Source organism: Numenius arquata, chromosome Z (assembly GCF_964106895.1).
Source record: "Numenius arquata chromosome Z, bNumArq3.hap1.1, whole genome shotgun sequence".
Taxonomy (NCBI): domain Eukaryota; kingdom Metazoa; phylum Chordata; class Aves; order Charadriiformes; family Scolopacidae; genus Numenius; species Numenius arquata.
The window spans coordinates 66202919-66225593 of record NC_133616.1 but is presented as its reverse complement, the minus strand read 5'-3'; positions in this window follow the sequence as shown (position 1 = coordinate 66225593).

The window sequence follows — 22675 nt, the reverse complement described above, 5'->3', positions numbered from 1 at the left end:
TTAATGGACTTTTTATTTGCAATTCAAAAAGTACTACATGAAAGCAAAGCTCTGTGAAAAATTAGCCTCACTTAAAATCCTAAACAACAGTTATAAAGTAGATATGCAATAAGTTTTGCCCAAGAAATGGAGGAAAGAGTGGTTTTCTAAAATTTCTACTAAATCCACATGTTAAACATAAATCGGGTTAAAATCACTGTATTGAATATATTATGACAATATGGAAAATTATTCAGAGATAATCTCTGAAAATCCAGAATAACAACTAACAAAAGAATTATTTATTCTACAGAGTTTTCTGTGGAGACTCCCACAAGCACAGGATCACAGTGGTAGTAGTAATCTCCCCATGAAGGAGTTGGACAGAGGTATTTTTCAGGCTGGCATTTGCAAAGTCCTTGGTCAGAACCCAGCCCTGTCAAGAGCAAAGACTATATTTTGTGGTCTGAAATGAAGGAAAAGCTTTTAAACTGGGAGGAAATGGAAAATCTTTCAAAGGCACTGGTAAAAATCAATTGTATTATTTCACGTTCCTCATGATTAGCAGAGAAATTCATGACATCCTCCCCCACCATGACTATGCCTTGATAATGACAATGCTAGGAATCTGGAAATAGTGGACTTTATAATAATACATCTTTTTTTAAAAAGTGAGAAAACTAAGAAGCTGAAAATGGCATGAATTAGGCTTCTTTACTTGTTGAAAGTATGTATGCTTTATAATTTCTGTTATTAAGAAATTTTGCACTGTATCTCAAGTTATTTATTATAACTTAGAAGTCTGTAAGTAAGAATAAAATTCTTTTCCCACACCAACGTTTCCTCCATTTACTAAGCAATGAACTAGTTTCCACTCATTTGTTGTACGATATAACAAAATAGAAACAGGATTTGGCAAGGTTTCTATCCAAACAGTTTCAATTGGTGTTTCAAATTAAGGTAACCGTGGGGTTTACATCTCTATTGGTGTACTAATATTTCTAGTGACAGGACAGGACTATCCCACATTTCATATGTAAGCAAAACTCCCAGTGAAGCCACAAAAGGTTTTTCTTTATAGTAGCAGTAGGAAGGAACCAGGTGCCAGAACAAACCGAGGTCTAAATCCACATATTGTATCTGTTACTTGACTGCTGTAGCACTGGAGGAGAAAATGAGGAAAGCTTACACTCCGTAGAAGTGTTACATGAAACTTTAAAAACTTGCTACACATTTTTCAAGACTGACACAACACGAAATTCAAATTCTACCTAATTCTATATCATTTCATAATAAAACCGTATCTTTTCTAGAAGGAATCATTGCAGTGTTTACAGCAAAACAGCACCAAGTGTAAGTGTGCAGATGCTGATGTTGGAAAAGACCCAAAGCTGAATGATACCAATGAGCCCTACAGGGCATTCCAGTTACACTTCATGTAAACCTGAATTGATTGATGCTATTAGTCTCCCTTCCAGCTATTTGCATGCAGGAAGACGTTTACTTAGAAAATTTCACTAAGCAATATTATTAATGATTTTGCAAGTTATATGCAATTGCTCCTATCCTATAGACAGTATATCCCATCCATTAAAATACTACTGAAATCATATTATATATTAAAGGAGACTCTGCTGTAGGTCAAATAGGAAGTACCTTTTACTTTTACAGAAGGAAACAAATTTTACACTCTTGTATATGTACCAAATGTCAGTCACTTTCATTACTTTAAAAGCACAATGTGACTGGTGGCCACATTTTAGTTACAATTTTTCTCTTTCCAGATTTTAGGCATGAATAAACTCTCATGTAGACACATGCATTTCTCTACAGAATAAAAAACGTTTTCTAAAATTTTTGCAATTTTCACTGCTATACTGCCTTTCCATATATAACTATCAGTAAGGCAATAAGATAATGAAGCAGACCAGAGTACTGTTACTCAGAACAGGGACTGAGAAAACAAATATAGGGAAAATAAAACATTTTAACAATGTGAATCTGATTCAATTCAGAGAAAGAAAGGGTCATTCTGAAATAAAGCAACTGTAATGGAGTGCAGAGACATTTATATGTGGTTCAAAAATTAGAATTAGGGAAAAAAACCACATCTTGGACTTTAATGGAATATAATCTGTAAGTGAAAGAAATTGCAAAAGCCTTTTCTATTTAAGAGAAAGGGTCCCTGCTGTTCAGTCAAATATTTTTCCTAACTTTTTGTGCCTTAAAAATTAATTTCCCAGTGTATCCAGCAGAGTCAATTTCAACTTTGTAACTACATGCAAAAGTACTTTTGGTACAACATGCTTTATATGACTGGTAAGAGCTGCATATTTAAAAAAATAGAAAGTATGTTCAATTATAAAATCAGCTGCTATACGTCCTCTGCACTATATGCATACACATGCACACAAATACCTCAAGTTGAAAAGAACAAATAAGACCTGTTTGACAAAGAACAGCATGAGGATAAGTAATGATATTAAATGTACTTTCTTATTAAATACTCACATACAGAAACTTGCATTAAAATGCAGAGAGATCAGCTACAGTTGGGAAAACACAGGGTATTTTGGAACCTTTGCTATGTTTTTAATCACTCTATGCACAAAGATTTGTTTAAAGTGTACAGAAAGATTTCTGTAATCTTTTAAAGATTTAAGAAATGCAAATCTCATACATTATAAATATAACATTTGCAGTTCCCAATGCCGTCGCCTGAGGTCATTTAGCAAGCACACCTGGTATCTTGAGTATATGCTTGTCTTTCACAGGCCAAAGGAGTTTAAAAAAAGGAAGTTTTAAGGTCAGAACGTACATTAGGGTTCATTTCATTTTTCACTAGTCCAGCAGAATAATTCAGCTGAGCAGTACAAGTTAGACTCTTTGGGTATAAAACATCCTCCTTTCACTGCTCAATCACACCTCCCATTAGAATTATTCAGAAAAGTCACATCCAAAGCAAATGAGCTCAGATTAGAATTTCTTCTCAGTTTTGGAGGTCTGGAGAAGTATATGCCATCTTTCCTTCAGAATAATTTTCCAGCTTATCTCTGGGTGTCAGGTATCCATCTCACATGGACTCCAGCATTGAATTGCATTGCTATGACAAAATTCTGTGCTTTGACCCAGACCCCATTTTCACCCAAGAATACAGGCAATAAGTTATCACTGAGTAACACGTTACATTCAAACCACCTATTCGTTAGTGAGTGCTACAGGGTAGATCCTTCTGTAATATTTAGGATTATCTTGTGGCTAACAAAGTTCTGGGATTTTTTCTAAGATGTTCAACACAATCACCTAGACACTGTGTCCAGTTTTGGACACCTCAGTACAGAAAAAATATTAGAAAAACAGAGTACATGGAGCAGAAGGCAAATGAGGTGGTCAGGGCTGGACCATTCAGCCTGTGAGGAGAGGCTGGGGGACCAGGGCTGGTTCAGCCTGGAGAGGGTGCAGCTCTGGGGGCACCTAGCAGCAGCCCCCACTGTCTACATGGGGCTGTTGGGGAGCTGGAGCCGGGCTCTTCTCAGTGGGGCATAATGGGAGGGTGAGGGACATGAGATGCTGTTATTTGCCATAAGGAAACCTTTTCCTTAGATTAAATTAATAATAAAATCTGTCTTAAAATCTGTCTCTGCACTAACCTTCCTTTAGAAAGATTTTTGTGTATTCTTTTTCATGAATTGTGAAAATAATTTGCAGAAAACCCTCTAAATCCAGGCTTATGGAAGATTATTGACCATCACACACGACAAATGTAAACAGTGTTCTAAAATATGCACATGCAAATTTTATCACAAAGTAAAGTGAAGCTTTTCTATGTGGCAGTCTAGGTTATATGCGATGACAGAATCACTATCTTGTTAGATTATTGAAAGTATCAGAACAATAAAACATAATAGAAAGAATACGAAGAATAGACTAGACTAGACTAGACTGTTTCTGTTGCAAGAGACCTGCAATGACACAGTCCAACTGCCTGACCAATTAAACACAAGTTAAAGTGTGTTACTAACGGCGTTGTCCAAATGCCTCTTAAACACTGACAGGAATTTAAAAAAAAAAAAATTAGCAGGCTAAATTAAGGAAGAAATTTAAGATTAATATCAGGAATATCCTATGAGAAAAAGGTCTCTTGGGCTGAACTGGAATATAGTTTACCTCCACTGAGATCATTAGGAAATTGCTCCTAACTCCAGTACAGGCAAGACAAGACCCACGTCTCTGGACAGGAGATGGGTGGGATCCTACTGCTTAAGGCTTTTAAAGCTGATATGTATCATATACCAGTAAACTGGGACTAGAAAAAAATATTCATTGGTAAAAGGTTTTACCTAAATGGCCAATGACTTTTTAATTTTCCATCTGTACTGCACATGTCAGGGAATATGAAACTGGAAAAATAACTCCCATGGTAACCTGTGCTTGGGAAGTAAGCAACAGACTGACCTGCTATGGAACCTTTTAAAGAAAGTTAATGGAAAACTAGAGTGGAGGAAAAAAATGTTGGCTACTTTTCATAGAATCCATCACTATCAAAAATGGAAAGTAACTTCACCATTTTGTCCTGCAAATCTGATCGTGCTTGCTACCCCTAGCTTGACTTTCTGGAAAGCGATGACTGCAGGATTAATAAAAACCACTGATATCTGTAACTTAAATTATTAGTGTTTGCCCTGATAACTATAAGCTTTTGGCTCCTCCACTAAATAGTGTTATGACTGATTCTAACAGCTTGTGCACATACCACAGAAATCTCTCACAATAACAGATATTGTATTCACTGCATGTGACTGCTGTAGATCCAATCACAAGCCCATTTACAAATGTCTTCTCTGAGCAGCTGTAAAATTAGGTCAGCAGAGCACTTACGACTGGCTACATCAGTCACGTAGAACATCAGCCGCTTCTCCCCGCAATCAGATTTACTTGACTTCTTCACATAGATGCAGCATTTGATAAACAAGAGGTTTGGTGTTAACATGGCTTAAAATAGCCAGCCATAATAGACATCAGCTTGTCATTAAAACCACAGTTACTGATTACTTTTAAAAATAATGCTTTTAATACACCTAATCAAGATTAGCCCATTACAAAGCTGTCAGAATTTTCCCTCACTTCTTTTGCGCGGCAGCAGACATTACACGATCTTTTCTTTTCCAAACCGTTGAAGTAGCAAGCTAAAGATCTCTGGATTTGATGACTACCACTGAAGCAATCAAAATGATAAATACTCACATTATCTGACCATGTTTACAAATGACTGCGATGGTCCTTTTTAACACTGAGAGGCCACCATGTGTTGCAGTCACTGTTTGTGAATCTGTCTCCCTGATTAGTCAGTGCTCTCTGTAATAGCCCTGATAGCACTGAACATATGTCGTGGGAAAATGCTGTCAAGCAAAAAGCTAAGCTAATCTCATCTATCTCTGCCACCTTTAATACATATACTTATTTTTTCAGATTTTTTATAGGATAGTGGTAGATTTGAATCATAATACTTCTTCAAGCATTTTCATACCAGAATAAAATAATCTCTTGAATTTAAAATAGCTTTAATGGAATCATTAGGAAATGACTGGTCTGGTTGCTCAATTTAAATTCAAGGCATAGACTAGCACAGATAATCATTAGCCATACCTAATTAAACAAGGCACATGTAACACAGACATTGAGCAAGAAAGCAAAATGTAGTTTGCCACACATAGCAATATCACTGTTCATGTACATATCCAAGCACAATCAGAGACTCTGTTTCAATTTACTATATCATGTCAGAAGAAATTCAATGTTTGCACATGAATTCTAGGTTTTATTTCTCTTTTAGTTGCATATCTCAAAGAACCTTTAATGATGTAGTTGTTGCTTACATATCTATAACCTAAAGATTACATGCAGAAGTAGCTAGAATGGAAACTTATAAAAGACTGCTATGTGACAGTTTTTTTTGTTTTTGCACAGCTGTAGAATCCCATATACAATGTATATTTTATAGAGAGAAATGACCTTTTTCTAAGGCAAATAATGTTTTTCACACAGACAAGGCTTTTCAGCAGTGCCTCTGCTAAAGCATCTTCATAAATAATATCACATCTCCTGATTTTATTACAAGAAAAAAGGACAATTATGCAGTAATGTATCGGATACACAAGTTCATTCATGTGTAACAGCCACTGCCATGTTATACTGAATCATCCTGTAGGGTCAACATTCTTCTAAATTAATTACAGCCATTTAGCAATAACAATAAGTGTGGTAGCCTGCAATGTACTTTGCTCTGTCTGTGCTGCCTGCATAGAAATGTTGCTGTTTCAGATGGCTGTTATGCAATTCATTTCTGAACACACGGCTTGTACTTTACTACCCTCTTATTATTCAGGTCATGCTTACAATTCATGAGAGACTGAGCTAAGACCAACAGACCCATACTCAACACTGATTTTTTAATGTAGCTCAAGCCAAATGTCAATAATGAGCATATGAGGAAAAAATCTAACATCCTCTATTCCTCTAGAGCTGCTAAATTCTATATGCAACTAAATGTACAGCAGATGTTAAATGTGATTAGAGCGCTTGCTCACTGCTAATGCTTGTCAGTAATGAGAACCTTATGAAAAGTTAAGATACAAAACAAGTACAGGGAATTACTCATCTGTAAACCTCCTTCCCCTCCCCCCAACACCAGAGGGATCACATTTGATAGAGTTCCTGCCTTGTTTCACACTGGAAGTACGTGGGGCTTGAAGGAATCTATCACATTGTTCCAAATTACTGTTAAAACAACAAAAACGGGCTTCTTTAATGAATAAAACTTAGATTGAAAAATCAGGCTTCTAGCTGGCCTCAGATTTTGCAGAAAGCATTTTAAGTATGCTGTCAAACAAACAAAAATATATTTAGATCCTAAAATCCTTACCAGAATTACAGTAAAACTACTGAAACAGAAATACCATCATCACTTATTTTTTGATACTGGTAAGGCCGGAACTTGGTGAAAGCCTTCTCATGCAGCCATCACCAGTCAGATGTCTGCCAAAGCTGCCATGCTCTAAGCCTAAACTGTGCTGGTGTATCCACATGACTTTTTGCTGTGAAACTGTGCCACACATATCCACAGTGAAGACATGTCCTTATGATGCATACTGCATACTAGAGATGACTCTTGCACGCAGAGATTAGACATAAGTAGTGTTGTTCTGCATTCTCAGAATACCCAGGCACACACAGGTAAAGAAAATATGGGGAGCTTTATACGAATAACGGCTGAGAGAATACGGACTCTGTGTTCACAAAACCTACTCTGGATTTTGTCCTGAAACATATTCATGCACATTTGTGCTTATGTCTGACAGCTTTCAAAAAAAATAATAGATAAAGTAGATAAAAAAAGTAAGATAAATACACTGAGAGGCCTCTCAGGCTTTGTTGGTTTAATGTTTCTCCAGCCACCTACCCAATCATATAAAACAAGCTGTACGGTTTTTTTTTTTTTCCAGATGAAAGTAATTAGTTGGGAGTAATGCACAGGCATACTTATGTTGTTTTGACTTATCTACTCCACCATGACAGAACCAAAATTCTTTACGCAGACGAAGCCATAAACACTATTTTAAAAAATCTACAGGAAAATCAAGCAGGAAAATTGGAAATTGTACAACATTAAGAGTAGTCCTTAGCCATTTTATATTTTTAGCCGTTTATTTATATGTAGAGAAACTAAGTAACTGAGGCCCAGAGCAAGAAAGCACAAGGACAGCATAAAATTAGATCTAAATAACCTTACAGAGAGCAGTCTCAGCCAGAGACATGTTTTGTACATATTTCTGCATATATGTCATACATAGTGAACAGAATGCTCTTTAATGGAGGGTCTTCAGCCTAAATTAATTACTTAGAAAACAGTGTTCGCAAAGATAGATGTTCTTGCTGCCTACTGGAAACTTTAATGGCATATCTCAGTCTGATCCCATATAAATACACTAAGAGGCCTCCCAGGCTTTGCTGGTATAATAATATAATTATTATTTTTTAAAGGTATGTTTTATAGATATTTATATATACATCTCAAAGATTTACTATAAGTTTAATGACTATAGCTAATGAATAATTCTACTTGCCAAGTTTATGTCTAGGTCACCCTGTCCTGATTCCAGCGGGGACAGAGTTAATTCTCCCCAGGATCTAGCACAGATATTCCATCCCTTGTGAACCATGCCCAGGGAGCTGGCCAGGGAAGGGGATGGGGCAAGAAATCCGCCGCTTGGGAAGCAGGCTGAGTGCGGTGAGTGAGCGGTGCTATCGTAACAGCATTTGTATATTCCTCTATCCACATTATTGTTGTTGCTTTTTTGTTCCCTTTGCTGTTCTGCTAAACTGCCTTTTTCTTCCTATTCTCCCCACGGTGGTAGGGGGTTGGGGGGTAGAGGGGGCACTGGGAGCCGCTGCGTGGTTCTTTGTTGCCACCTGAGGCGAAACCATGACACATCCATACCTAGGAAATCATTCTGACATCACATGCATAAATCCTAAGTTAATCTTTGTATTGAAATTAGATTTTTATTTTTAAAAGACATTTAAAGACAAAAATGTGATCATTTTAACTAGCTTATTTTGGAAAAACCTGTGAAAAAACCACACGGTTATTTGTGAAGTTTTCTGTATTATTTTCGGAGTTATACATCAACTTAGATTCCAGCACCAAAATGTTTTGTCACTGTAACAAGGCTACAGTGATTCCCTGATGATGTACAGATGGGATTAGATTTTTCACAATTGCTCTACTCAACCTGTACACGTCCTAAGTAATCCAAAGAACTGACTTAAAAAAATGTGGGCCAATCGTTAAATCAGAAGCTATGATTCTGATGTAAGAAATTCCTACAAATCTCTTGAAATGCCTAGAGATAGTCAACTATTCATGCCAGTTTTTCCCATTGGATGCCAGTGGGAAATGTAATGTAGATCCATTCATTTGTGGTCAAAATGATCATAATATCTTGTAGAACCACAATTTTAAGTATAAATCATCAATATTTTTGAAAAGGGTATATTATATATGCCCCATTACCCAATTTAATTACACTTAGATAATTTTATAGGTAAGCGTATTTTTCATTGTGTCATTCTGTCATAAATTGTGCCTGAAGGAAGTAAAATAGTGTCTCTAATACCTTTGCACACTGAGACCACCCTTTTACTTCATGAATCCAATAGCTTCTCTCTTCCTCACTGAAGGGAGGTGTTTGGTTTTAACATCACAGGAGGAAGAAGATGCTAATGTCTGCTTCTGACTGCCCTTGAGATCACAGCCCTCTTTACAAGCATTTATTTTGAAGCGGAACAGGCTTTCTATTAGATTAAAGGTAACTGTCCAGGCTTTTAAATACAAATTGTTTAAGCAATTCTTCCAGCATGACATTTCACAAATGTTCATGCAATCTTCAGAAAGCTTAGTTCATCTCAAATCAGTGACTGTTTCTTTAGTAAAGATATTCTTTGAAAAGCAGCCTTTCCATTCCTCAGTAACTCCTTTGGCAATTAAACTTTCTATATAATTAAAAGATGTCTCGTAGTAAATAAGTTTGGGGTTCACTCTAGTATCTTATGACAGCATTGAAAAGGATGTTTATTGAGTGAAGAGCTTCTGTGTTCATGGGAAAAGACATTAGGGTCTAGTAGCTACAGCCAAAGCTTGGACAAAGAAAAATACATTTTCAGCTTGGTCGTGGGGAAGGAGAAAGAGAGAAGAGAGGGAATACTTTTGCTTTTCTAAACTATGCCGTATTTTCCTTTCTCCTGTTGCCACCCCAATGTCTCCCACCATTTTAACTTTAAGAACACATTTGGATTTTACACTTCATAGGCTTTCTTGGTGAAGGTTGTATCAGCCCCAGGCACTCCTTTTCAGGCTGGAAGGGTGTTAAACCCTGGTTCATTCCAACAATGAGCTCCCTAGCGCTTTCTCTCAGGCCCCAAACCCACCAACCACCATCTACAGCCCAAGAATAGCTCACAAAGAGAACGAAAATACTTTCCTTAACTCACCTTCTCCTAGTTTTCTTCCATTGTCATTTATCAAGCATATGTGATGACCTTCATTCACCTTTACTTCATTCCTTCTCAACAGGCATTACATTAAAGTTGTCAGCTCATTGCAACACCAAAAGGAAAGGAAAGAATTGCTTTTCTGTTAGGCTGGACAGTTGAGGTGGAACACAAATAAGAGAACAAAAGACAATTCAATATTTGTGACACATGGTATATGTAGTTTTGACTCTAATGATGTGTTTCACAGTTAAATGTCAAAAATGATACTTCTGGTTTATCTTCTTTCTTTTTTTACAAAGTTTTTAAAAGTTTGACAGATCTATGATGATTATGAAACATGAAAATTAAGTCAAATATGATATTTAAAACAGAGTTTAAAATAACTGTCCAACAAGTAAAAAATAAAAAATGTACTCATATTCATATGCATGTTTTCAAAGACCTGACAATAGTCGTATCCAAGGAGTAAAGGTGTTTCATTAGCATCAATGGAAAGCTTTACACATAGCTGACAATTCAATAAACACACATCTTTTCCTTGCCCTCCACTTAGATTTAACAACTCAAACAGCCCCCCTTTGGTACTGGCCCTTTACAACGGACAGGAAAACAATAGCTCGTCATATAAACCACCTTTATTCCTTCGATTTCAAACTACTATTCAAACTATTTGCTCAGCTCACCAATGTGTTTAAGCTCAGATCAGTTAGTCTGCCTGGGGATGCAGGAGGAAGTGTTGGCAAGCAAGAAAAGACAGTGGGAAATGTCTTTGCTAAGGCGTAAACCTTTGAAGTTTTTGATACACCATTGCTATCAGCTGTCCTTTCTTATCACACTCCTCTTATGAACACCTTCCTTGCTCTCGATGTTTTCCAGACTATAGTGTCTCTGCCATTCAAATATTTTAAAAAGGCACAAAGACCATACTCAGCACAGACTGATTTGTAGACAATAGTGTGTGTTTTTACACTATAAGCAATACACTTTTAAAATGTTTGTTAATATTTTTGCTGCTCTGGATTCTGCTGAAATACAATGAAAAATTGGATGGTGCATGACTAAGTCATCAGTGCATATTTTAGAGTTACCTTACACCATCACGACATTTAGGAATGATTAGTGTCTTGCATAAGTCTGTGATTTTTAACTAGATTCTCTCTTTCCTCTTTTTCTTTTACATTCTCAGAAAGCTCCTCCAGTTCCCCAGAGAGCTGGATCCAAACAAAGTGCAAGTTATCTCAAATCTCATTCTGAATAAAGAAACACATACCAGAATCCCGACAGAATATTTTCTTGGGGGAAGATCTTTGTGGAGTGAAGGTCAGTGAACATAATGGTCAGGGTCTAACAGAGGAGAAATTTCAGCTTGCAGCAAGCTTGTAAAATTAATTAGATGTTGGTTACTTTTTCCCCTGCAGCCTGCGTAAAATGAGCATGAATGTGTTCATGCAGTCTGTTAGGACGGCCTAGATAGAAGAATTTCTTTCCTTCCCTGCATCAGATGTATCTTCATTAAAGCATGTTCTTTTCTAAACATGCTATCACTTTTCTAGTTATGACAGAAACAGAGGTTGTGCTGTACAGCTCTATTTTGTGTTTAACAAACCATATAACCAGACCTGTTGTTGTATATTCTCTGTTTTTGAATCTATTCATGTGGAGGTACCCTTTAATTTAAAATTAGGGAAGGAGAAGGAATCTTTTATATTTATTAAAGACAGCAATTTCCTTTGACTTTTTTCACACTCTGTTTTAACATGCATTAATGCTCAATGGGGAATTCAGCCATACACAGCAGCGATTAGATTGTAAAACCTGAGATAAACCAGAGAACATACTCAAAAAGCTTCAGGCTAAGAAGTGACCCAAGGAAGACATAGGATTGTAGTTTGATGTGGTTATGTTGCAAGGGATTTGGGAGGAAATGCTCAGAAGTACCATGTTAATACAAATCATGTTTCAAAATTGCTACCATTGTTTGCTCTAAGTACTCGTATTTACTAAAAGCTCCCCAGATCATATTCATTACATTCCTGAAAGTTTAGGAAAAACAAATGTTCACTTCCTTGCTTATTTCAAGAAATTCTACACACTAAGCAGATTGCCAGAAGATTTTCCTTGATTTACAACACCAGAAGGACAATAGGAAGCGTTAAGTTTCTATGTCCAGTATTAAACTTTATATTAAAATCATTCATAAACCTGCTTCTTGAAATCCAAGGTAAAACTTTCAGATCAACAGTTTAGCCCTATGGCAAAAGAGGCTGAAAAGATTAAGGAAATTGCATTTAATTCTTGTAGCTAGGAGGAACTGTTGAAAGATAAGGAGTATCCAAAAAGTGTACAAAAACTGTAACAGTCTTAAAGTAATATTACAACATCATTTTCTCTCGCACAACTTCCCCCTTGCATTAAAAACAGATATAATAATTTAATTAGCTTATTTCTCTGTAACTATTTAGAGTATCTCTCAGCATTTTCACACACAGTTAAATCAGATGAAGCAAGGTGAGCTAAAAACACTAAAAAGACTTGGAAAGAGGACCAAATATTGAATAACTTTATTTCTCTTCAAACATAAAAATGTGTGGTTTTGCTTTTTGTGCCAGAGACCTTTTCCAGTTAAATTTAAAAAAAAAGAAGAAAAAAAAAAAAAGGCCTTGCTATTGCTACTTCGAATATACACCAAAGGAATAATTATGTCCTGTGCTTTTTAAAAGCCTCTTTAATTCAGCATTCATTACACATAAAGGGCACTACACTCACTCTTGGCTGATGGTGATTGCAATACAGGTAGGTGTGATCTTGCAAACAGACCTGCTGACCTCAAATTCCCAATGAAGTCAACAAAACTGCATGGGCAGGATAGTGCATGGAAACAGAACTTTTTTCAAAGCCAGGGCCAGAGTTAAGAGGCAGATGCTAGAAATTAAATGTACATGAATGTGTATGCATGCAGTTGGCTGTTGTTAAAGGCAATGTGTGTAAAATTATTATGGATTATTTTGCTTGAAATGCAAAAAGGAAGAATGCAGAAGTCATCTCCAGGCAACTCAAAACACTGTTTTTCCATCTCTACCTCACTAAAATGAAATGTTCTGTGCTTCCAAAAATGTCCTCTTCAATCTGAAGAGCAAGTAATTTTATTAGTGGTACTTTGAAATGAAAAATCTCCTCCAAAATATTTCAGATTTTTGTTCTTCCCCTCCACATTTTTTCAACCCAGTGTATTCACCTGAATTTGACACCGTTTACATGTAGTTTTGCTGGTCCCTTTTGACTCATGAAGTTGAAAAGTTTTACTCAATCTTCCCCATCACAATCATTAGTAGTACAGTTACAAAAGACTTATTTTCTTAAGTACTGAGGGCAGGGGAGGAGTTTCCTTGAGTTATTTTTTTCCCCTTTTTTTCCTTTTTATTTTTTTCCTGTTAGCATGATTGTTTGTGTGTAACAGCAGAAAGCTTTTCTGAAAGCCTCCCAGTTTTTGACCTGTCTTGAATCTTTCTCACTTAGTTACAGATGGCCATCAAGTCCTGATTGGAATAGATTACTAAATTGATGGAGCACTGGGATTAGGCACATCTGTCTGCAGAAAGACCTGTAACCATGATGAGAGGTTACTGCTGCCTGAGAGCTGAAAAGTGGCAAACCATGCTGTGCTAAAGGATCAACCAAGGCTTTCCATAAAGTGGAGAAGATGGAAAAGCAATACTGTTCTGCTGAATCCAGTGAACTCCAGCAAGGTGCCATAAATACTCTTGAAATACTGTTGCATTGAACATACGTCTTTTCAGAATGATTTTCTGTAAGAAAGAGAGGTTTAAAAACAAGCCAAATTTTGCCCTTTTCTTGTAAGAGGGCATCATCACAGCTTAAGAGAGTCAGAAAGTTTGGTGCTGAGTGCCTGCTTGAATGTTAGTAGTCTTGAGGTTGAGCAGCTGAACTAGAATGAAAGTAAAAATTAGTCCTATCTTATCTGCCAAAGTCAAGTGTAACTTGGCAAGAGAAACATTTGGTAAGGGATTAACTATATTTAATTATTTTTCTAATTTGAAATCTTCTTAACTTAGATCTCTGAAAGTACCCAAAGTATCATTGCAGGTAATGCTGAGAGAAACCTGACTTTATTCTGGAACATTTGTTCTTTGAAACAAACCCAAACCTTTGAAATGTTTTCACTGAAAAATAGGAGGCACTCAGAGCAAAGGATAAAGGCTGAAGTCTCAGGAATGGGTAAGTTTTCAGGGATTTTTATTGTTAGTTTAGTTAAGTTTAGTGTCATAATTTAGGGAATATAGAATATCCAGTTAATGGATATCTTACTAGTCATTTCAGCAGGACCAGGACTTGGTCCCTGGGAGATCAGATAGTAGTTACTCTGTTTGTACTTTAAATTTATAGTTTCTGTACACTCAGATGTAATGATGTGATCTGTATGGGTAGCAGTGTATATGTGTGTTATAAAGATTGTCTCTGGTTTTGTAACAGGAAGATTAATATATAAGAAGAAATGTTATTTTTTTTTTACTAAGTTAAAAGCCAGGGACCTTTATAAGTGTGTTTTTGAGAGTACTTCAGTGAGAAGACTCATTTTATGCCACTGCTGAAGGGACAGTGCCTCCATAAATTCTAATACTGAATTTTAAGAAAAGGCAAGGAAAAAGAAACAAAAAGATATACTCAACATGTTTGTTAAAGTGGAGTATTAACATATTCCCTCAGACTTCTCATCCAAAAATTGAGCTTAAGATCAGATCTGCTGTTATTATTTTCCACTTTCAACTACTTTTAATTTATTCAGCTAAATTTTCATGTTTCTATTTGTACACATTCATATTTGATACTTGTACGTTCAAAACAGAAAGTATAAGAACCCTATGTTCTATGCTTTTAATTCTTTCGTTAACTTTTGACTTAGAATAACCTTTCTCCATTGTGCAGTGAAGGATATAACACAGGGAAAAGAAGGAGCTATGACCAATTACTAATGCTTTAGACAAGAGAGTGAGCAAAAACAACCCAAGAAATTTTTGCCCTCTGAGTAATAAAAAGTACATGGGGGAGGAAAATTGTGGTTTAATCCTAAAGACAATACTTAAATTGTATCTCTTATAATTGTATCTCTTATACTATTTTTACAAGTTTTCTTACTGGGAAAAAATATGAGACGCAGAGGAAAGAAAATTGTCAAGTAACATATTTTGTTATGGAAAATGCTACCAACTTTGATAAACAAAGCAGTCTTATTCTTCCCTCTGAATTTGTCTCTTGTACTCAGAGTGTCTCTACAGCAGCAGAATGCGTGTAGGGTGGGAAGAAGGACCCTGAAAACAAAAGTGCAACTTTTGTTGGGAAATTGGGAATTGTCTGAGTTGGGAAATTTAAAAAAACAGGCCTTACGAAGGAAACTATGCACTTTGGCAGTGAGAGACGAGAAGGAAGGCAGGGGATAATTCTTGAAACACATTAAAAGCCTGAGGCAGCAGAAAAAAGGAAAGTCTAGTGATGAACCATTCAAACATCCCATTCTGTCAAGTCTTCCAACTGATTCCAGGCCAAGATTCCAGACTAGCATTGCTGTCACTGGAAATTAAAACCTGCGAGTAGTATGTACTTTCCCTTCTCCACTAGAACACAGGAGTAATAAAAATTTTCTTCGTTGAAGACAGTCAAAATTTTGATTTGTTTACATAGAATCTAAATTGGTTTCTATAAATATTTGAGTTTGCTGGATGCTAATGGTAACCTCAGGGCAGGGTCCAGAAGCCCTGTCTCCATCCTGCCCTCAAATCCTACTCTCCACTACACAGATCTTCCCACAGCCTCCCTGTCAGCCCTGAACCAGTGGCAGTGGACTACTGCTCCTCAGTTACTTCATATACTGGGTTCCAACAATGATCATGCTGATAATAAGACATAAACAAGAATTTCACAGCTTTCTGCTACACCAAAATCCCAAGTGAAAAACCCAAAGAGCACCAACAGCCCAGCCAGAGCACAGTCCTCCAGAAAACTTAACTTTTCCTTCACCAACCAGGGTAAACGATGGTCAAATATGCACTCAGTGACTTCGGGGCATTGTGGTCCCCATAGCATCCAAGCAAGAACACAAACTATATAGATTTTCACTATTCAATAAAATCACTGTAATTACTTCAGGGCTCAACTGATGAAAAAAAATTGCACATGGGAGAGGGAGTGAAAAAAAATTACAAAGGGATGTAAGGTGGTAGTTAGGAGTCTATTCTTTGTTATCCCTAGATGAGTTACTTAAACCAATGGATTAATCAGTAGGCTCTTCTCTGCTACTACCCTTAACAATCGTAGAATCATGGAATCATAGAATTGTCTAGGTTGGAAGGGACCTTTAAGATCATCTAGTCCAACCATCAACCTAACTGATAAAAACCATCACTAAACCATGTCTCTAAGCACTGTGTCAACCCATCTTTTAAACCCCTCCAGGGATGGTGCCTCAACCACTTCCTTGGGCAGCCCATTCCAATACTTAATAACCTTTCAGTGTAAAAATTTTTCCAAATATCCAATCTGAACCTCCCCTGGCGCAACTTGAGGCTGTTTCCTCTTGTCCTGTTGCCTGTGACTTGGAAGAAGAGACAGACCCCTGCCTCTCTACAACCTCCTTTCAGGTAGTTGTAGAGTGATAAGGTCTCCCCTCAGCCTCCTTTTCTCTAGGCTGAACAACCCCAGCTCCCTCAGCCTCTCCTCATAAGACTTACTCTCCAGATCCCTCACTAACTTCGTTGCCCTTCTCTGGACCCGCTCCAGCACCTCAATGTCTTTTTCGTGGTAAGGGCCCCAAAACTGGATGCAGTACTGGAGGTGGGGCCTCATCAGTGTCCAGTAGAGGGGGACGATCACCTCCCAAGTCCTACTTATTACCCTGTTTCTGATACAGGCCAGGATGCTGTTGACCTTCTTGGCCACCTGGGCACACGGCTGAACAATCCAGGACATGATGCAGAAGTGGTGTTAATCACACCACATCCTGTCCTCCCTAGTCCTATGAAAGCTGCACAGGTATTTACAGAAACCCCTTACCAATTTTTACAAACAAGATTGTACAAATATGCTCCCATTATCTAGTTTACATGGATTTTTATCTTACTGCTATGTTTGTTCTAACACATCCCTCCACTACTATGGGAAACTGAGGGCTGACTAAACTAAGGAACAGGATTCTTATACTTTAATTTCGTGCTGGGGATACATTAATTAATTATGTGATTTTCCTTCCAGATTTCAAATTCTAAGGTATTGAAACTGATGGTAAAAAAACATGAACACACAGTCCTATTTTATGAAAGATTTCTACCTTATAAGAATAAGATACATGTCATGTGTAGGCATTATTTTCCCTATTATAGTTAAAAAATTTTAGACATTATTTCCTGACATGACATGGTGTATATGCTATATAACCACTTTATAAATGGGATTCTGCGAGTGCTTGTGATAAGAACAAAAAGGGAAGCAAAATGTCACACCGTAAATGTTTTGCAGATATTCTTAAATTATTCTTTAATGCCTGTGAAATATCAAATATTGATATATCCCTCCTTCCTACACCTACCACTCTAGCAATCTAATAACGTGTATTGTACTTTGTCTACTATGTATACCTTTCATTTTAGTCAAAGCCTTTAATCCTCCACTTTTCAGATAAAACGCCATAACCATACTGTAGTAGGTTAAGATTGATTGACAAGTGTATATAATTATGGCTTCAGTAGTGGAGTATGTTTTACAGTTGGAAAAATGCACAACCTTGAAAATAAAGAAGTTGTGCCCTTTCTCAGGGATAAAAGGATCATATCAAATTGGCTCGTTTCCTTGGCAAAATGAAATAAAAGGCTTCTTTTAACAAAGAACCCTTCCCAAAAGGCTGCTGGAGGAAGTGTCTTTGACTAGATAATACCCCACCAATGAGAAAATCAAACAAGGGAAAAGTAGAATATTAGGAAATGTTTTAATGTCATTTTGTCTTCAGTACAGTATGGAAAGGATAATAGGAGAAATAAATGGCTAAGTATTTTTGCTAACATTTAGAAGAATGAAGGTTATTGTGAAAAGAGTAAGCTGGTAAACAAGAAAAACATGTTGAATCCTCCTAATTCAATGTTCTCCACACCAACCTCTGTTATTTTAATTTCAATACTTTTCATGGACAATACAGTTTAAACTTAATCTTGATTCACTTAGTCTGGATCAGTGGCCAATTCAGTCTTACTCAAATGCCTTACAGCTAGAGAGGGTCATAAAGAGGAGAAAGAGTTTGAAAGACATGATATAAATTCATGTTTCCACCACAGGGAAGAAGCTTTAGTTTAAACACTTAGTTTAACACCAACATTGCCATATGCCATAGCAGGCTATGTTTTGTCTTGCGTATGCTGGGCATTTCTGGTAGGCAGAGGTGTTCCAGTTCAGAATATAAACATGCAGGGACAGCCGTGCACCATGCATGGACATGCACCCTGGCACATCATGAGCATCGGAAACCATACACACACACACACCACCCAAGGCTTGAACTTGCGGGCTTTGTGAGGAAAAGCACCTGGGAATGGGGAGCACAGCATGTTCTCAGTCTCCAAACAGGAGAGGTAACAGTTCTCATGCATCTGTCACTGGTCCCTCACTATGCCTTTAACACAATAAGATGATGAAGAGGGTCCTCTGCAGTGTACAAGGCCTTTAGTGTGGGCATTGTCATTGACTCCAAAGGAATATGTCTTTATGGACAAACTGAAGCAACTGCTGGACCAGCAACTACAATGGAATACAATTTCCTTACAAACAAGTTCCTTTACATATATTTATTTTAATTTTAATTTTTCAATGACTGTTTTCCTTAAATAACATAATTGTTTTAATATCACTTTGGTGACATATATTTGTGCAATCAAGATATTTTTTTTGAAAGGACTAAAATACTTGTTTACGTTTTAGCTTTTTTATGGAGTCATCAGCATATCAGGTGGGACAAACAACTTGCATCCACTATGAAGTGCTTTCAGCCACAATGGTTGAGTAGAAAAGAAGTCTGTGTCATGTCAGGAAGCAAATATGGAGCACAAAATAATTTATTAATAGGGCTGGGGAAAAAAATAGCAAAAAAAAAAAAAAAAAGACTGTACCTACTATTTTTCTAACCATATTTACACTGGACTAATTCAAAATAACTCCTCTATATCCAATGTTTCAACATGTGTTACACTTAGATTTATTAAGACACTTAGTGTATAGTAAATGTGGTTCAACCTAAGCATATTCATTAATATTTAACAACGCTTTGTAAGGTTCATCTCCTACAGTTTTACCCAAGCTGAACAAGTGTGGTTTTAATAATCCATTGGTCCGTATGTAATTAACACAAATAACTGTCTTAATGTATTTCATTTAAATGTCAATTCAAGACCGATTTTAAAATGCCGCCATCCAAATAATGTAACCTGGCCATCGAAATGTAATTAATATGAGGAGGATTTGTTCTTCCAAATGTTCATGAGGAAAACAGATAAAAAAAAAAATAGATCAACCCTTAGAAGCTGAATCACTGTTTACTTACCAGCAGTTTTACTGTATGTAGGGGATATTATAATCATGTCAGCATTTTTTTTACACAAAAAAGAACAAATACACATAATTTTATTTGACTCACACTTAAAAATAAATAAATAAGTAAATTTGGCTCCTGCACTCACTCTTACAATTTTAACACTATGATTTCAATCTTACATTTAAAAGGCAAAATGAAGACATACTCTTAGTGATGTTTCAGAAAACAAATTTTTTTCTGTAAAATTTGGATTTTTGCAATCCTGTCTCTTGCAGCTATCCTGGTTTCTACATTCTGAAGTCTGTCTAATCATTGCAATTAAAAGTTGGAATAACTTATGAGCAATAAAAGGAGTAAATTACACCCAGTCTGAAAGAAGAACTAATTATAAAGCTGTTGCTTGATTAAGGTGTTTATACTGAAAAGTATTAAAGGGATTAGTCTAAAGCTTTACATCCTGCAGCACAGAATTAATATGCAGAATTTAAACACTCAAATTAATTCAGGTGCACCAAACAATTATATGGAATAAGAACACTTGACCCAGCTAATGGCCACACTAGTCCACCAAGCTAATTTATATTCATGTACTTATTGACCTCTGCATGTTCAAAAAAGGACTGTACTAATGTTAATGCATGCTTCCAAGACAGTCTCCATCTACTGTGTTTAATCACAGCAGACTTCAGTAAGAGGACAACAATGTACCTCATTGCTAACGTTTTGCACCAAAGAAATATTTCCTGAAGGACAGATGTGGCTCTCTTAGGTCTCTCTGTACACAGTAGTCTAAATTATGATCTCGGATACACCAATGAATCACTGCCAGAGGGAGAAGCCTCAGAATATGCAATTGAGAGAAGGATTTATTGCAGAGCATTCAAGCATAATATGAAAAAAAAAAAAAAAAGGATAAGATACACTATACAATATAGGGAACAGTGTATGGGATGCTGTGGACAGAAGAAAAAAGAGGGGGAGGAGGAGCTGTAAGAGATATATCTCTAGTGAGCAACTCCCACCTACACACACCAAAGCAAACTAAAACATTAAAATAAAATAGTACTGGTACAAGGATACACTTAAAAATACAGTCTTTTTAAAAAGTCACATCAAAAAATGCAATCAGGCTGCTTTAATAACAGCTCTCAGATGGATGTGTGACCTTGTGGAAAGATGTTTTCAGTGCTGAACTCATAACCAAATAAAGAAGAAGATTTGATTTTGGGAAGAACTTACAAAGCCCAATTGCAGGGTTCAGATGCCCAGCAATCACAAGTAAGGTTTATCAAACAAATGAATAGACACACAAACAAAACCTATTGAGATTGGTTATATATAACCATTGAAAGACAAATACAGCACTGGAAGAGACAATTACAAATCCTACATACAGGTAATGTCTAAATGAAGAAACAAAAGTTTTAGGCTACAGAAGTAATAAATAGTAGGGAATGATACTGATCCTATTTGGAGGGGTTCACTCAGAGATGATCCTAGTGCTGTGCCAGAGCAATGCTGACATACTCTGGTGGCAAGAGATCAAAGGAAGCCCTCCATTGATCTTCCCAGAACCTGACCATGCCCAGAACAGCCCAGTGAAGCAAGAATATCACCCCCAAGCTCATTAAGTAATGAACATCAACACACTGAGAGCACCTCAGATAACACAGTAAACCCGTCAGCACGACCTAGCTAGTATTGACTACGTGCCATCTTGACCTCATGTGTAAGTGACAGTCTGCCAATGGAAAGAGAAACAAACATCCATAGGCCTCAAAATCAAAAATATTTTAATCCTGACATTGTACTTAACTATCTTATGTCCCTGCAATAAAGTGTTGTGGTTTTCAACAGCACCCAGAGAATCAAGTTGCAGGATTCTTCAGTCTGTTCTAAGATGAAAAATGCCTGGTCAGCACCTCTTTGCTTGATAGCTTTGGGTTATCTTCAGGTCAAATGTTTCAGATGCCAGATCATGGGACAATTGAGCCCTTATCACTCCAGTATGTACTCTTCTGAGAGCTCTCTTACTCCTGGAAAGCATCATCAAACAGCTCCCCAGACAATTCCCTCATCTGTACTTCCTTCCTTAGAAAGAGAAGATCCATTATGATAACACCAGGGGTTACAACATTTATTTTAAACTCGTTAGTAAGAAACTCACTTTTTAGCTCACTTACACAGTAGTGAACTTTTTTTGCTCTTTACAGCTCTGTTTTCCGTTGTGTTTGAGCTGGTTTGGATTCCAAGTTACCTCCAGAGGTTACTCTGAATGCTTGCACACCAACTTCCTTTGCTTGTGGTTGTCCTCAGCTTCTGTTTTTCCTGTGGCACACCGCAGTCACCAATCATTTTATTATTTTTTTTAATCAGAAACTCATCCCCTCACCCGCTGCAAGATTTGGCTCCACTGCCTCTCATCAGTAATGCATTGTAGTCCCTGAGAGCATGTTATCATTACATAGTGCTCAATAACCCTCCTAGTCCTCTGAATTGCTGTGCTGCATTCAGCCTTCTCTGTTTAATTCAAAATTGCTGAATATGTCACACACTGCACAGAACAAAATAAGGCAAACGCTAAAGGTGGCAACCTTCAAATTATCTCCCATTATACTGGCCCATATTGCTGGAAGATATAGGACAAGCACTTTATGAAATTCCCTTCAGGATTCTTCTTTCAATTGTCTTTTACATTCCCAGAGAGTAACAGCTCTGATGGAGCTTTTAATTGTTCTACTCTTCTGCCTGCGGTACTTTTTTTTAATTACTTTTCATTCCTGCTACCATGCACCCCAAAACTGTTCCTTTTCCTTGTTTAAGTATTCAAAGAAAGGTGTTAAAAGACACAGTCACAGAGGATATCTGTCAAAGGCACCCAGTTATCTCTTGCCCAGACTAAAAGCTAAAGAGGTTTTATTTATAGCCACAGTGTTCTCAGGAGCAAACATACTTATTATCACTTCAGCAAGCTTCGTACAAGGAGAGGTAGAGGGAGCTGGGTTTGCTTACCCTGGAGAAGTCTACGGAGATATCTAATCACAGTCTTTAACTACC